Source organism: Podarcis liolepis (assembly GCF_965112155.1).
Source record: "Podarcis liolepis genome assembly, chromosome: 16".
Taxonomy (NCBI): Eukaryota; Metazoa; Chordata; class Lepidosauria; order Squamata; family Lacertidae; genus Podarcis; species Podarcis liolepis.
Window position 1 is genome coordinate 33,798,779 of NC_139567.1, and position 15,458 is coordinate 33,814,236.

General features: G+C 45.6%; 1 protein-coding gene across 3 annotated transcripts in view; it reads left to right on the forward strand.

Annotated features, from left to right (window-relative positions):
• Positions 1-1,269: 1,269 nt before the first annotated feature.
• CLIP2 (CAP-Gly domain containing linker protein 2) overlaps positions 1,270-15,458 on the forward strand; it is a 74,893-nt gene continuing 60,704 nt past the window's right edge. Inside the window, exon 1 of one of the 3 annotated variants that reach the window (XR_014520033.1) lies at positions 1,270-1,736. The gene's annotated coding sequence lies outside the window, so the exon portion shown is untranslated. The remainder of the gene's footprint in view (positions 1,737-15,458) is intronic. The other 2 variants (XM_083479548.1, XM_083479550.1) reach the window with 2 other exon arrangements.

Here is a 15,458-nt window from a genome sequence, read left to right on the forward strand (position 1 = left end):
AGAATGTTAGCCGCTTTGAGACTCCTTTGGGTAGTGATAAAGCGGGATATCAAATCCAAACTACTCTTCTTCTTTCATAATACGTTGCCCTGTGCGAGGCCAAAATTTTGCACCCCCAAATGGCATAGCTTTCAACTTTCCCCTTTTTAAAAGGGAAATTCCCTTATTCCGAATAGGATTCCTCGCAAGAAAAGGGGAAAGTTGACAGCTATGCCAAATGGATCTTCTCAATTTTGCGCCCCCTCAGCTCGACACCCTGTGGGAGGGAGTGGCCTGCACCACCCTAAATCTGGCACTGTTGTGATTGGATTAAACCTAAGACCAAGAGAGCAGTGTGGTGTAGTGGTTAGATTGGTGTGAGACCAGGGTTCAAATCCCCAGTCAGCCACTGAGCCATTTGGGTGAGACCTCTCTCTCTGCCTAACCTACCTCGCAGGGTGGTTGTAAGACAGGCAGACACACCCTCCCCAAGAGGTACAGTAACTGGCCTTTCAGTAGGACTTCGGCTCCTTGGTGAAGGAGTCTGAAGCTCCAGGCCTGAGAGAACTTCACCATTAAAGGCTCAGCAGCAAACCAAGTCTATGGTCTCGCTCCCCAAACCTGTTCCTACTTTGCAAAGTGCACTCTGCTAAAAAAATAAAATAAAAAATCCACAGTGTGGCGGGCATGTTGAATTTGTCCAGATTCAACTTCCAAAAATGAGGGGTCCTAAAAAGTTGCAATGTGACTTGGGAATTCAAAAGGTATTTTGAATAAAGATATAAATCAATATAATTTAGCTTTGCTTGGAAAGTCACATGTGTGTGCATAGAAATAATTAAAGGTGATCAGCAAGTATTTGCAGTTGTTGTATTTGAAGTTGTTGTATTTGCAGTTGTTGTATTTGCAGTTGTTGTTGTTGTTGCTGTTGTTGTATTTGCAGTTCTTTTTCTTCTTCTTCTTCAGCATTACCTGACATTTCCAGAAAGGAAAATTAAAGTGCTTTGGTTTCGGTGCATCTTCAACACACAAAGCTAAATCTTGTCCAGTCGTAAAAAAAACCTGCAGGTTTGAATTCCCCCCACCCCAAAACATATTTTTAAGACAGCTCGCTGGCGGAAAAAATGTGCAAAAATGAGTTTCACCCCCTCCAAACGACGCGCCGAGCCTTTTTCCCGCCCTCCCGCCTCAGTTCCGCTGCAGCGCCGGCCCGCGAGAAACGCAGAGACGGCGGCGCCGGCGCCTAGATCCAACCTTGTGCGCCTGCCTTGGTGAAAACAGCTGGAGCGCCCCTCCCGCCTCCCTCTCGGCTCCTTCCCCTTTTGTTCGCCTGCAAAGCGGCGCGAAGGCGGCGGCGGAGAGCTCTGCTTTTGCGCGCATCTCGCGCAGGGGACCCGCGAGAGCCCGCTGGGCCGCCCCCTCTCGCTGCTTCCCCCGCGGAGCCGAGACTCATGCAGGGAGGCGGCGCGGACGCTCCTTCGCAGCAGCAGGCGCCCCGTCCTCGCCGGCGTCGCCTTTTGTCCACGCGCCCCGTTTCTCCTCCTTGTGACTTGGATGCAGCGAGTCTGCATCCGAAGGGAGTGGCTGGCTGCTGCTGCTGCTGCTGCTGCTGCTGCCACCAGGATTATTACAGCTGTTTCTGTTTGAGGGAGCAGGCGGCCTAAGATCAGCCCGGCGGAGGCCGGATCCTTCCCTCTGCAAAAAAAAGAAGGGCGGAAAAAAGGAAAAAGCAAGCTTGCACGGTCAGAAGAAAGGAGGTAAGCCCACCCAGTGCAGGAGGGAGGCTGGGATTCAAAAGGGAGACCTTCTTCAGGGTGGCTGCCTTTGCTGAGACAGCAACAAAGGAGGGGATGGAGGGGTGGGATGCAGTTTCTGGGCTGGAGGGTGGAAGGAGAGAGAGGGGGGAGGCATGCAGAGGGTTGGGGAAGGGGCTGCTTCTGGTTGGGGGCTTGGGGGGGGAGGGAGGGGGGAGAGATCTGCAGATACACCCCAAATTGGAAAATATCTGAGCATCCACCAGGAAAGGTTTGCTGCGCCAGCCCTTCCTTGGCAACGCATTATATCCGAGGCTGTATGGCTCCTTCCAAACATGTACACATGCACCCCCCCCCCCCGAAGGGCTGATCGTTGTCCTTGGGTGGAAGAGAGGGAAAGCAGGGCTCTTGTTATTGTGGGGTGGGTTTTGCGTGAGGGGGCACCGGTGAGGACCAAGCTTTGGGATATTCGACATATTCCCCCCTTCCTCCTCTCCCCAGGTTTGGAGGGTGAGGTTAAAACTACAGATGGTAGCGGAGGACGGAGAATGTTGACCGGAAAACACTTTAAAAAATGAGGATTATAATGTAATAATTAATGCGGCTTCTCCATCTTGGGAAAAGCTGTTCCTCACACACAGGGACACCATCTGTGAACGGCCGCCTGGCTCTGGTTGTTCATCTTGCAGGGATGGAGCTGTTAGCTAAGGATGCCCTGTGTTGACAACTGCTTTTGAGTGGACTTGGCAAGAGAGGAGTGGCTGGGGGAGAGTGACAGTCAGTTGTGTTTAGGCATCTTTGGTACCAGGGATGGAGCACACCTTGAAGTATGTGGAGGAGGTGTTGTTTCTGAGTAGATGCAGAATGCTTTCCCCTTCACTGCTAACAAGCTTGGAGGCAGTTCACTTCATTCATCTACAGACCATCACCTGACCGATTTGCAGCTTGGAGGGTGTGACTATGGGATGGACTCCTCTATTTTTTAAAAAAACGTGGCTGAAGTATTGCAGCAGCTCTGCCTGGCTTGCCTCATTCATATGTGCAAGTCACCCCTCGATGTGGTAGTCACCAAGCCATGAGCCAGCCTTGTAGTCACTTCCGACTGCTTTATGGAGTGAGGCAATGGGCTTCCAGGTGAGAGGGCATGAACTCCTGGAAGGATTGACTTGGAGCTGGGGTTGCTACTTCTTTTCTTTTCTTTTTAAAATGAAACTCTGGGTGACGTCCATGTTTGCACATTGGTGAGGAAGGCCCAGGGGTCAAACCCTGTTCAGCTGGGTGAATACTTCAGGCCTTGGCTCCGCAGCTGTAAAATGGGCGCAGTAGCTGTGTCATGAGAGTCTGTTTGTTTAAGCAGCTCCTACCTGAAGTCTGTTCTAGGTGCTTTAAGGTAAAGGGTAAAGGGACCCCTGACCATTAGGTCCAGTCGTGACCAACTCTGGGGTTGTGGCGCTCATCTCGCTTTATTGGCCGAGGGAGCCGGCGTACAGCTTCTGGGTCATGTGGCCAGCATGACTAAGCCGCTTCTGGAGAACCAGAGCAGCACACGGAAATGCCGTTTACCTTCCTGCCGGAGTGGTACCTATTTATCTACTTGCACTTTGATGTGCTTTCGAACTGCTAGGTGTGCAGGAGCAGGGACTGAGCAACGGGAGCTCACCCCATCGCGGGGATTTGAACTGCCGACCTTCTGATTGGCAAGTCCTAGGCTCTGTGGTTTAACCCACAGCGCCACCAGCGTACCTTCTATGTGCATTAACTATGTGTAAAAAACTATGTTCTTTAAAATGTGTTTAAAAAAAAAGTGGGAGGGGAAAAGAAGAAATAATAATCAATGGAATCCCTGAGGTTCTCATTCTGTTTCCATGAATAATTCTTAAAACAAGGACCCTTCTGGTGTTAATGGATGCAACGCCCATCACCCATGGGTCATTCTGGCTGGGGCTGATGGGAGTTGGAGTCCAGCAGTATTAGGAGGGCCACCGGTTCCCCGTTCCTGCCCTTAGGGTCGTGGGTTCAAGCCCCATACTGGGCAAAAGATTCTTGCATGGCAGTGGGTTGGACTGGATGATTCCCTTCCAACTCTATGATTCTAATTAATAAGCCCCTGAATGATTGTAAGAATATTTTTAGAAACAAACTTGCAACGCTTCCTTACAATTTGAAAGCTTGGGCAAGTTAGGTGTTCCCTCGTTGTCTTAACCATGTGACTTTAATTCTCATTGTATGACTCCTGGTTTTATAAAGTTTTTTAATGCACCTGTGGCTGTCGGAGGAAAAAAAAGGATTAATTCTTTTTTCTCCCCCTCCCTCCGTCTTGTGGTTTCCCCAATCTAAATCCCTCCATCTAAACATCTACAATGGAAAATAGACAGGAGCTTGCATAGGATTTCGCAAGCTTTGGGTTATAGGGTGAGTTCAACAGTATTCCAATTTATGACATTTTATTTGTGGTGTGATATATCTATTGAAATCCGTCCTGACTTTCTTTTTTGAGGGTGGGAAAGCCAGAGGCAAGAGTGCTGCAATTCTGTAGTACTTAATAGGAGAAATCACACTGAATTTGAATAACTAGGCACATGTAGGCTTGCACTGTTAGTTGATAATATTTTGCAGTCTTGTTTAATACAACAGGATCCTTTGCTGTTAATATTACTAGGGGCTGTTGTTGTTGCTCACTTCACTCAGCAACCCCCTACCTCCTGGATTCTCCCTACTTTAAACCTGTCCAAACTCACCCCATGGCTTGCTCCAAACTCCTCTCCCGCTTAGCTGTCCCCAAACACCCACCCCCTTCCCTCGCAGATCTTTAAATGCCCAACTGGGGTGGCACACTTCAGAAAGCAGTGCTCCCAATTGCTCTCTGGAGTGTCTACTTTCCTTTAAATGTTGTTCCTCCTCAGCAGCTCGCCTGGGCTGCCTGCCATCCAAGCCACTTGCTTGCTCGCCTCCTTGCTGTTTGGTTCCCCCCCCCCCTTACAAAAATATAGTGTTATTATTTGTATCTGTTAGCTGCTTTCCTCACAAAAGTGAACCAACGTGACTTTACAAACCAGTTACAGCAAACACAACCTATAACCCCACTTCCAGCGCAACAATGGAAGTAAAAGGCAGGTTTAACCGATCCTGCCCCACTAAAAGAGGCCACGAGTAGTCGAAAGTCTGTGTAAAAGAGGGCAATATTTTCCTGGTTCCAAAAAATAAAGACGGCGCCAGTTGAGCTTCGCTGGGGAGAGCATTCTGCAGGCAGGGAGCCACCACTAAAAAGGCCTCTTGTGTTGCCACTCTCCAGACTGCCCTCAGAGACGACACACAGAGAAGGGCCTCGGATTATGAATGTCAGGACCAGAGCGGTAGCTGTGTGGAGTGATGGTGGCAGCGTTCCAAATATGTCAAGCGCATTTTGCACCTGGCTGTTGCCCACTTGCAAGCAAGTGAAGATGCCTGGGTGCCAAGATAGCACTTCACATCTCCACCGTCTGAAGGTGCATGCCTAGAGATGCTTGGATCTTAACTGTTTCCACACACTTAGCAACGCATCCTGTAGAATTCTATCTGTTATATTTTATCTGCACAGTCAGAATAAATTTCAGGGACCAAAAAGTCATACTGGAAAAAACAAGGCTTTTGAGCTGCCTGGCCCCAAGATGTCAACTAGGCATTCTGTCTTGGCGACTAATCCTGGTTTAAGGAACCATTTGGAGCCTAGCTTATGTATCTGAGTATCTGAAATAAACCAATATATATATATATATATATATATATATATATATATATATATATATATATATATATTTGCTTTCATATATATATATATATATATATATATATATATATATATATATATATATATATATATATATATATATAAAAATAAATATATCAGGGTATGGCTTTGGGTTGTTGACTGTGGGTTAATCGCTTGATTTCTGGCTTCGCTTGATTTGTGGCTGCCTCTTTCTCTCTGTTTTGATGCTGGCTTCTGCGATGCTCTCTTGGCTGTGCTTGATGGAAAGGCTGACTCTAAGCAAGGCCAGATGGGAAAGTGTGTTTGTGTGTGTGTAAGGGGGTGATGGCGATGGCTTTCTGTCGTTTAGTGGTTTATGTTGGATGATGTTGGTGGCCCATCCAGACTCACAAAGGCAGCCACGTTCCCTGAAGGGCGCAGAAGAAACAAAGCACAAGGAATGTTGTGTGGAAAGGGAAGAAGAAACGGGTCTTCTTCACGGACAAATAGGTTTGTCTATATTCTATACCTTTAAAACACATTGAAAACACACACACACAGAGGGAGAATTCTGGGATCTGCAGGGAATTGTAAGTCTGTGAGGCATAAACTACAGTGCCCAGAATTCTTTGAGGAGAAAAATGTGCTTTGAATGTGCTTTAAAAGTTGTCTTGCCTACACAGCCAGAGTTACTGGATTTGGTGTACTAAACAGGCTAGCAGGTATATTGTGTATTTTCTGTTATGATTTTATAGCTATATCTATATACAGTTATACCTTGGATCCTGAATGCCTTGCAAATCGAATGTATTACTCAGGGTAGAGCCTAACAACTCTTGGTGTCCTTAACCGACTACAGTGGTACCTCGGGTTACATAAGCTTCAGGTTACAGACTCCAATAACCCAGAAATAGTACCTCGGGTTAAGAGCTTTGCTTCAGGATGAGAACAGAAATCGTACTCCGGTGGTGCGGCGGCAGCAGCGGGAGGTCCCATTTGCTAAAGTGGTGCTTCAGGTTCAGAACAGTTTCAGGTTAAGTATGGACCTCCGGAACGAAATGAGCACTTAACCTGAGGTACCACTGTACTTAATTCATTCCAGAGGTCCGTTCTTAACCTGAAGCACCACTTTAGCTAATGGGGCCTCCTGCTGCTGCCGCGCCGCTGGAGCACAATTTCTGTTCTCATCCTGAAGCAAAGTTCTTAACCTGAAGCACTATTTCTGGGTTAGCGGAGTCTGTAACCTGAAGCGTATGTAACCTGAGGTACCACTGTAGAGTTCCCAGGATTCTTTAGGGAGCAGTCATGAGTGTCTAAAGTGGCGTCATAGTGCTTTAAACAGACGGCTTCCACACACACACCCCCCCCAAAGCCCAGGCTTATTGCCTGAAGCTGGGACTGTTGGTCCTTGGTGGTCCTGAAAATGTCTGCATTGTAAATTAGGATATTGGGCAGAATTCTGCGACGGTTGCCAAATTTAGCACGTGCACAATTCTCCCCCCCCCCCCGCTCACAAAAGGGTTGTATCTGCTCAGAGTATACCTATTTGAATTAAGGGAGCTAAGTTAGTCATGTCCACAGGGCTCGGAATATGTAAAAATGCGCACCTTAAGTCTAGTTGGGGTGTGAGATTAACATGGCACCTAAAAATGTCCTGTCAATAAGTGAGGTGTTAGAACATGAGTTGTCAATCTTTGAACATGCAAGGAGACAGGATTCATCAATCCACAACAACCCCGATCCACAATGACCCCATTCTCTCTTTCCCCTCCCTCTAGGTGCTGAATACCCCCAGCGTAAAATCAATACCTCTTTAGGTTCTCGGCACACAGAAATCTGGGTCATCTGTCTAGACAAGGGAGACTTGGCCTTTAGGTGACTTTCAGAATGACATGGGAGGAGATTGAATACCTCCTGTCCAATCGGTCTGACGGGCATATCTCTCTGTGTGTCGACTTGCACTGTGAAAATGTTTTTGTGGATTCACTGATATGTAAGCAAACTAGCTCAGTCCCTCTCGAAATTTCACGGCCGCCTTCTCCCACACATACATTCTGCTCCAACCACTTTGGAGGACAGGGGGCTGGTGTCCACTAGGACTGGAAGGGTGGAGCAGTGGGCGGAGCCCAGTAGTGTAGTGGCAAATTCAGAAGTGAAGAGTCCCTTCATGATTGTCACAGTCACATCCCTCAGTTTCAGATTCAGGTAGGTAGCCGTGTTGGTCTGACGCAGCCAAAATAAAAAATAAATAAATGGTCAAGTAGCACCTTAGAGACCAACTAAGTTTGTTCTGGGTATGAGCTTTCGTGTGCATGCACACTTCTTCAGGTATTTTTTAATACATTTTTTAATTTCCCTCAATTCTTAATTTCCCTCAATTTCAAACACTGGTTGTTGTAAAATATTGGTTCAAAAATGGTATGGGAAGTGTATTTACTTTCTTTTAATGCATTCTTATCCATTATTATTATTATTATTATTATTATTATTATTATTACAGTCATACCTTGGATCTTGAACACCTTGACTCCCAAACAAATCAGCTCCCGAACGATCGAAACCCGGAAGTGACTGTTCCGGTTTTCGAAAATTCTTTTGGAAGCCAAACGTCTGACGGGGCTTGCGCAGCTTCCGATTGGCTGCAGGAGCTTTCTGCAGCCAATCAGAAGCTGTGCTTTGGTTTCCGAACGTTTTGAAAGTCAAACAGACTTCCGGAACAGATTCTGTTTGACTTCCAAGGTACGACTGTATATTTTTGTTGCTTTCAAATGGTCCAAAATAGCCTGTGCCAACATGGTACCCTTCAGGTGTTTTGGATCTACAACTGGCTGGGACTTCTAGCCCCCAACATCTGGATTGCATTAGGATGGCAATGGCTAGCCTAAATGGTATGTTTGCCCTGTTGTGAAGGTTGCATGCTCAAGGTTATATGAAGGTCAGGTGGCTGTTCTGTGCAGGAGAAGGTTGGGCAGGAGACTATACAAGGCTGCCTCCGATAAATTGATGCTGAAATCCAGCATCGCCTGGCGGAAGAAGAATGGAAGAAATTTAAAATTTATCTTAAGGGCTATTATAAACTTGATGAATGTTAGAATGTCGAGGTTTTGAGAAAGAAAGGGTTACAGTGATATAAGATTAGACTGAAGGAAAGAATAAGAAGACAGAGGCTTGAAAGAAATAATTAGAAGTTGCTAAAAATCTTGGACATTGGGATGCAGAAAGGGGAGGTATGGGGGAGTCCGAGAAACAAGGTTTTATGAAAAAAAGGTTATGAAACTATACGTGTCTGTATGTCTTTTTATATGTTTGTATTGTTTTTTAAAAAAAAGTTTGTAAAACCAATAAAAAAATTTAAAATAATAATAATAATGAAATCCAGCATCGCCTGAGTTCTGTGAGTGCAGCTTTCTCCCGAGTGTAGCCCAGAGTGTTTGAGGACTGGGACATTCACAGGGAAACCAAAATGCTTGTTTACAAAGCTATTGTACTACCAACCTTATTGTATGCTTGGGAAACATGGACCACTTATAAACGACATCTCCAGCTCCTCGAAAGAGTCCATCAACGGTGTCTCCGAAATTTTTTACATGTCACTTGGGAAGCCAGGCAAACTAATACCTATGTACTGGAAGAAGCAAAGATCACCAATGTTGAGGCAATGATTCTTTAACATCAACTTCGTTGGACTGGTCATGTTGTGCGGATGCCTGGTTACCGTCTTCCAAAGCAACTACTCTATTCCGAACTTGGAAAGCGTAAAGCTGGTGGTCAACAAAAGAGGTTTAAAGACTGTCTCAAGGGAAAGCTTTAAAAATGTAGTATAAACACCAACAATTGGGAAACACTTGCCTGTGAGTACGCCAATTGGAGAACAGCCTTGACCAAAGGTGTCGTGGGCTTTGAAGACGCTTGAACTCAGGACGCAAGGGAGAAATGTGCTAAGAGGAAGGCATGCTTGGCAAATCCACACCGTGATCAACTCCTGCCTGGGAACCAATGTCCCCACTGTGGAAGGATGTGTGGATCCAGAACTGGCCTCCACAGTCACTTACGGACTCATTGTTAAAGCTGTGTTTATGGAAGATAATCTTACTCGGCTATGAGTGATCGCCAAAGATGAAGAAGAAGTTGCTTGCTCTGTGGATAAAGGTGTTCTTGCAGGTATGAGCCTAAGAGAAAACCAGCCTCTAATGTGTATCTCTTCAGGTGAACCAGTGTGGGTGATGGGTTCTGAGGGCTTTTAAAAGTGGGCAAGACAAAGAGACGGAGGAGGAGAGACATGCTGGCATTGATTCGTCTTGGTGGGACCTCAAATCTGGCTGCATTCTTTTGACAATGAAAGAATCTTCCCATTGTGGGCCCAGACTGCGTACTTTCCGCAAGAGGATATCGCAGGAAAACAGGCAGCGCTTGGCGGTGACCGGGTGTGAGCTGGTAGCTACCTCCTCTCCAGGGGTGAAATGTACCTGCAAACTCACAGAGCTCCTCCTATTCAGGAGCCCGTGGGCAACGGAGAGGTGGTGGTACAGTGGTGCCCCGCAAGACGAATGCCTCGCAAGACGAAATACCCGCTAGATGAAAGGGTTTTCCGTTTTTCAATGCACTTTGCAAGACGAATTTCCCTATGGGCTTGCTTCGCAAGACGAAAACATATTGCGAGTCTTGCGATTTTTTTCGCTCCCCCCCCCTTTTCTAAGCCGCTAATAGCCTTTTAGCCGCTAAGCCGCTAAGCCTTTAATAGCCACTAAACCGCTAATAGCGCTAATCCGCTAATAGGGTTGCTTCGCAAGACAAAAAAACTGCTAGACGAAGAGACTCGCAGAACGGATTATTTTCGTCTTGCGAGGCACCACTGTATCTGAGTTTTAGGCCAGCTGTGGATTTATATTGCCACAATGCTGTCACCTGGGCGACTGAAATGTTTCTGTTTCCAGACTGAGACCTGCCGTGAGTCACTAGGGCTACATTACTGACACAAGGGAGCTGTCCATAGGTTCAGCCGGCTACCTGCAATTTATCTCCCTCTCCTTGTTTTTCTGAAACTAAACCGCATCTACTAAACTATGCATTTAAAGCAGCATCATACCACTTCAAGCAGTCAAGGCTTCCCCTCCCCTAAGAATCCAGGTAGTTCCTACCTGGAAGAAGCCCCAAACCAGCCTTCCCCAACCTGGGCTCTCCAGGTGTGTTGAAAGTACAACTCCTGTTGGTCCCAAAGCCAAAATGACTGATAGGAGTTGCATTTATTATTGTATGTATTTCATTTACAGTGGTACCTTGGGTTACATACGCTTCAGGTTACATATGCTTCAGGTTACAGACTCCGCTAACCCAGAAATAGTACCTTGGGTTAAGAATTTTTCTTCAGGATGAGAACAGAAATCGCGTGGTGGCGGCAGCGGGAGGCCCCATTAGCTAAAGTGGTGCTTCAGGTTAAGAACAGTTAAGAACGGACCTCCGGAACGAATTAAGTTCTTAACCCGAGGTACCACTGTATATCTCAGCTTTTTCTTTCAGGAGCTCAAGGTGGCCTGCATGGTTCTTGCTCTCCTCATCCACAACAACCCTGTGAGGTTAGGTTCTGAGAGGCAGTGGCTGGCCCAAGGTCACCCAGTCAGCTTCATGGCCTAGTGGGGATTTGAACTCAGGACCGACACTCTAACCACTACACCACACTGGCTCTCTTGTAGTCTGAAACCTCTGCAGGGCACCAGAATAGGGAAGGCTGTCCTGGGAGATTGCGAATTTGAGGACCAATTTAGTGGCTAGTGACTCAGGAGACAGCTTTGGGATGGGGAAGGGTCCTTTCTCCACCCAGCAGCTGAAGCTGCAGAAAAGTAATGCATTTTCCGTGTATAAGATGCCCCCAGGTATAAGACGAACCCTACTTTTGTGCCCAAAATAAGAAATAATTATTTGCAACATTCCATGTATAAGACAATCCCCAATTTTAAACTTAAAAAATTTGGGGGGAAATATAGTCTTATACACGGAAAAATACAGTAAATTTTATGCCGCTGCTGCTATGTGTGTTTGAAATATTCCAAGGGGTTCCCCACCCCAATCGTTTGCTGATTTTTTGTTGTTGATTTGGCTGTTTGATACTCTGATCAGCCTTACTTATTAGAAATGAACTTAAGCAGGGTTGCCATATGTCCGGAATTGCTGGACATAACCGGAATACCGCAGTTAGAAGCAGTGTTTGGGCGGAAATTGCTGGGAAAATCCAGAAGCATTGCAACCCATGTTGGAAGTCTAGAATCCGGATTTTTACTTTTTGACATATGGCAACCTTAACTTCACTCTTCCCTTGTGAAGCACACATAACCGACTTGCGTGGACAGCAGTTGTGTTAACAGTTCGTTTTGTGTTTGTACTGTGTGACAAAATGTGTAGCATAGATTCTTGTTCAAGAAATGGTGCAAATCATGGAATCTTGCAGCGATGTTTTCCAACCAATGCTTGCAAAAATGCAAACATTAGGGGAGCGTGTGCATGAATCTGAATATGTTAGTGAAAATAACACAGGGAAATGCATTACGTTAGGGAAAACCGCTTTGCAAAAATATGTACATTATTCAAAGCTGCATGCAGAAATGTTTTATGTGGATAAATTTGCGCTAAAACGTTGAAGGACTTTCATGAGAATTTTTCTAAAAAATAATAATGTGCAAATTGTTGCAGAACTATGACAAACTGAATTTCAGACTGGAAATCTGAGAGAACCGAAACTGGCAGATCCACCCATCCCTACTCAGAGTAGACCATTGGAAATAGTGGACCTGAGTTCGCCAAGTCTATTAAATTCAGTGTGCCTACTCTGAGCAGGGCTAGCATTGTCTACTTACCCGTAGTGCTGTTCGCTTTCTGCCTGTGAACGTCCTTTATTCTTAAGCCAGTCTTGGAACCGCAAAGTTGGACCTTCGATATCTCCGTAAGCCCAATTAACTCAGAGAATTGGGTTGCTGACGCAGTCCCTTTATCCGCATGGCCTGCTTCTTTTGACATCCCCTTGTCCTTTTCCTTTGCAAAAAAAAGGAGGGGAGTTTGTGCTCTCCAATTAATGCTGGGAAAGTTTCAGCTTTGAATGTGATGCCCTGAAAGTCAGCAGCTCCCTCCCAGGCAGACATTTGACTTTGCAAACGTCACAGAGGTGGAAATGACCTTGCAAAGTTTGACATTCCGGTTCACAGCTTGCAACCAAACCGTACATTTTCAAAAATAAATAAATAAATGGTTGCTTACTATAAAATACATTTGCCTCAGAGTGGCAATACCAAATTAACATGCATCAAAAGATGAGAAATATTATTAACTATTAAAGTGCTTATTTTGCAATAATGCAAAAAGGACCTATCCTTTCCCCACCCAATGAAATGTTAAGCAGATGGCTTCCCTTAAAGAATAATGGGAACTGTAGTTTGTCAAGAGTGGTGGGAATTGTAGTTCTGTTAAAAATAAACTACTACACCCAGAATTCTAGGGGGGAGGGGGAGAAAGTCCTATGCTTTAAATATATGTTGTGAATGTGACCCGTGAAGAGTTTTCTTTTTATTTCTTAGAAGTTATAAAGTTGGGCAGCGGCCAATCTCACACTGTATTCATTTATTTCCATTGTTTTCTCCAAGAACCCATACCCCCAAATTTTAAGAACAGCAAACCAAAAGGCAGCTACAAAGAATTACCTGCCATTTCTGGCCACACCGCAATCGCTTATATCTTTCTTTTGCATTCCTTACCTGTAAAAATAGGACGATTAAAGGATTGGCTTTTCAGTTATCAAATATTCTAGGCTATAGTAACTTGGATGTAGATTTGTATTTGTTCATGCACATCATCTTGTGGGTTGCAGCGATTAAGGCCCCATCCACACTATCCATTTAAAGTACTATGAAACCACTTTAAACAGGCATTGCTTCTCCCAAAGAATTCTGGGACCTGTAGTTTGTTAAGGGTGGTGAGAGTGCTTAGAAGACACACCGTCTCTCCCTCTGAATGGTTTCATAACCAGTCCTTCTTTCCAGGGAACTCTGGGAACTGTAGCTCTCTGAGGGGAATGTTGTTGTTTAGTCATTTAGTCGTGTCTGACTCTTCGTGACCCCATGGACCAGAGCATGCCAGGCACTCCTGTCTTCCACTGCCTCCCGCAGTTTGGTCAGACTCATGCTGGTAGCTTCGAGAACACTATCCAACCATCTTGTCCTCTGTCGTCCCCTTCTCCTTGTGCCCTCCATCTTTCCCAACATCAGGGTCTTTTCCAGGGAGTCTTCTCTTCTCATGAGGTGGCCAAAGTATTGGAGCCTCAGCTTCACGATCTGTCCTTCCAGTGAGCACTCAGGGCTGATTTCCTTAAGAATAGATACGTTTGATCTTCTTGCAGTCCATGGGGCTCTCAAGAGTCTCCTCCAGCACCATAATTCAAAAGCACCAATTCTTTGGCAATCAGCCTTCTTTATGGTCCAGCTCTCACTTCCATACAGGGGAATAGAGGCCTCCTAACAACTCTTAACAAAATACAGTTCCCAGGGTTTTTTAGGCAAAGCCATGTCCATTTAAGTGGTATAGCTTTGAACTTGCAGTCTTAAGTGGTGCTTCACCGTTCTGCATTTCTTTCCGTGCACCAAGCCATTACCTTGTTTCTATGTCTGGCTGATGGATCTTGAGTTAGATCCCATAAACCTCAAGTCTGCCCATTTTTTCTTCCAGTCCCTGTAACCTCACAGGCTTGTGGCCTGAAAGACAGAGCCTTAGGGATTTCCACGTTGACCTGTTGCAGCAAAACCAGAAAAGATAAGATTTATTGTGGTATCAACTTTCTTGGAGTAGCGCCCGTTTTGTCAGGTGTGCTGGGCTTCTTCCTTAGCTGACTGATTTATAAAGACAAATGTCACCAGTAGCAGAGTGTCCAGGATGCCAGCCAGCCAGCCAACCATTCCATGCCCTTTCTCAGGATACTTCATTCCATTCCGCCTAGTTTTAAGTCCCACTGTCCCACCCACCCACCCCAGCTAACCGTCATTCTGTGACCGGTCAGTCTTCATGGGCTCTTGGGGGGATTTTCTCCCCCTAAAGATTTTTCTACAATTCCGCAGGCTTCGAGTTTAGCTGGGTGTGCTGATCTCTTCCTTCTTGTACATGGAAGGGACCTTTTTAGCTGCATAAGATCCCACGCTCAGAGAATAAGTTTGCTATTAGCACGTAAGATCATCGCTAGGTAATAACAACTATTATGCAATTGCAGCTGTATAGAACACAAATACCGTGTTCCTAGTTTTGCTTTTGCTAACTTAATACATATTTAAAGAAAGAGAGAGAGAGAGAAAGAGAGAGAGAGAGAGAACCTGGGTTCAGGTTGAGTTAATTGACAACAACAACATCTTGCAGTTGCCCCATTGGCTACCTGCACAGATCCTCATTCTTTCTAGCCACCGTGTCATCCTGGCTTGTCATGCAAATGCAAAGCTTATTCCATTCGCTTCAAATTCAGAACTATGACAGTTGCATAACACCAAAGGGCATCAAAGTTTCTTATCTCCTTTGAACACGTCAAACAAAATTTTGAATCTGCAAGCGCCTCTTCCTTTCAGAAGATGTTACCGTCTTCTACTTGGCGTAATGAGGTCTCCTTTGAAAGCAAAGGGCTCAACAGTTTCATCAGTGGAAAATGCTGTCCTGCCCAGGGTGCAGAGGATTGAAAAATGTTGCTTATTAACGCAGAGACTGAAGTCAGATTCCCCATTTCCCAAACAGAGGAATTTTCTGTTTGTTTGTTTTTAAGCAGGGGATGGGGAAATTGCCACCTTCCATCTTTTTTCGGATCACAGATCCCATCATCCCTGCATATTGGCCATGCTTGCTGGGGCTGATGGGAGTTGGAGACTGACGCCGTCCAGAGGGCTATAGGTTCCCCACTCCATTTTCAATTCTGCCTTGTTCCGTTGCTGCAGTGCTTTGCAGTAGCTTTAGAAATTTTCCTTGCCTGGGGAAGGACCTTAGCT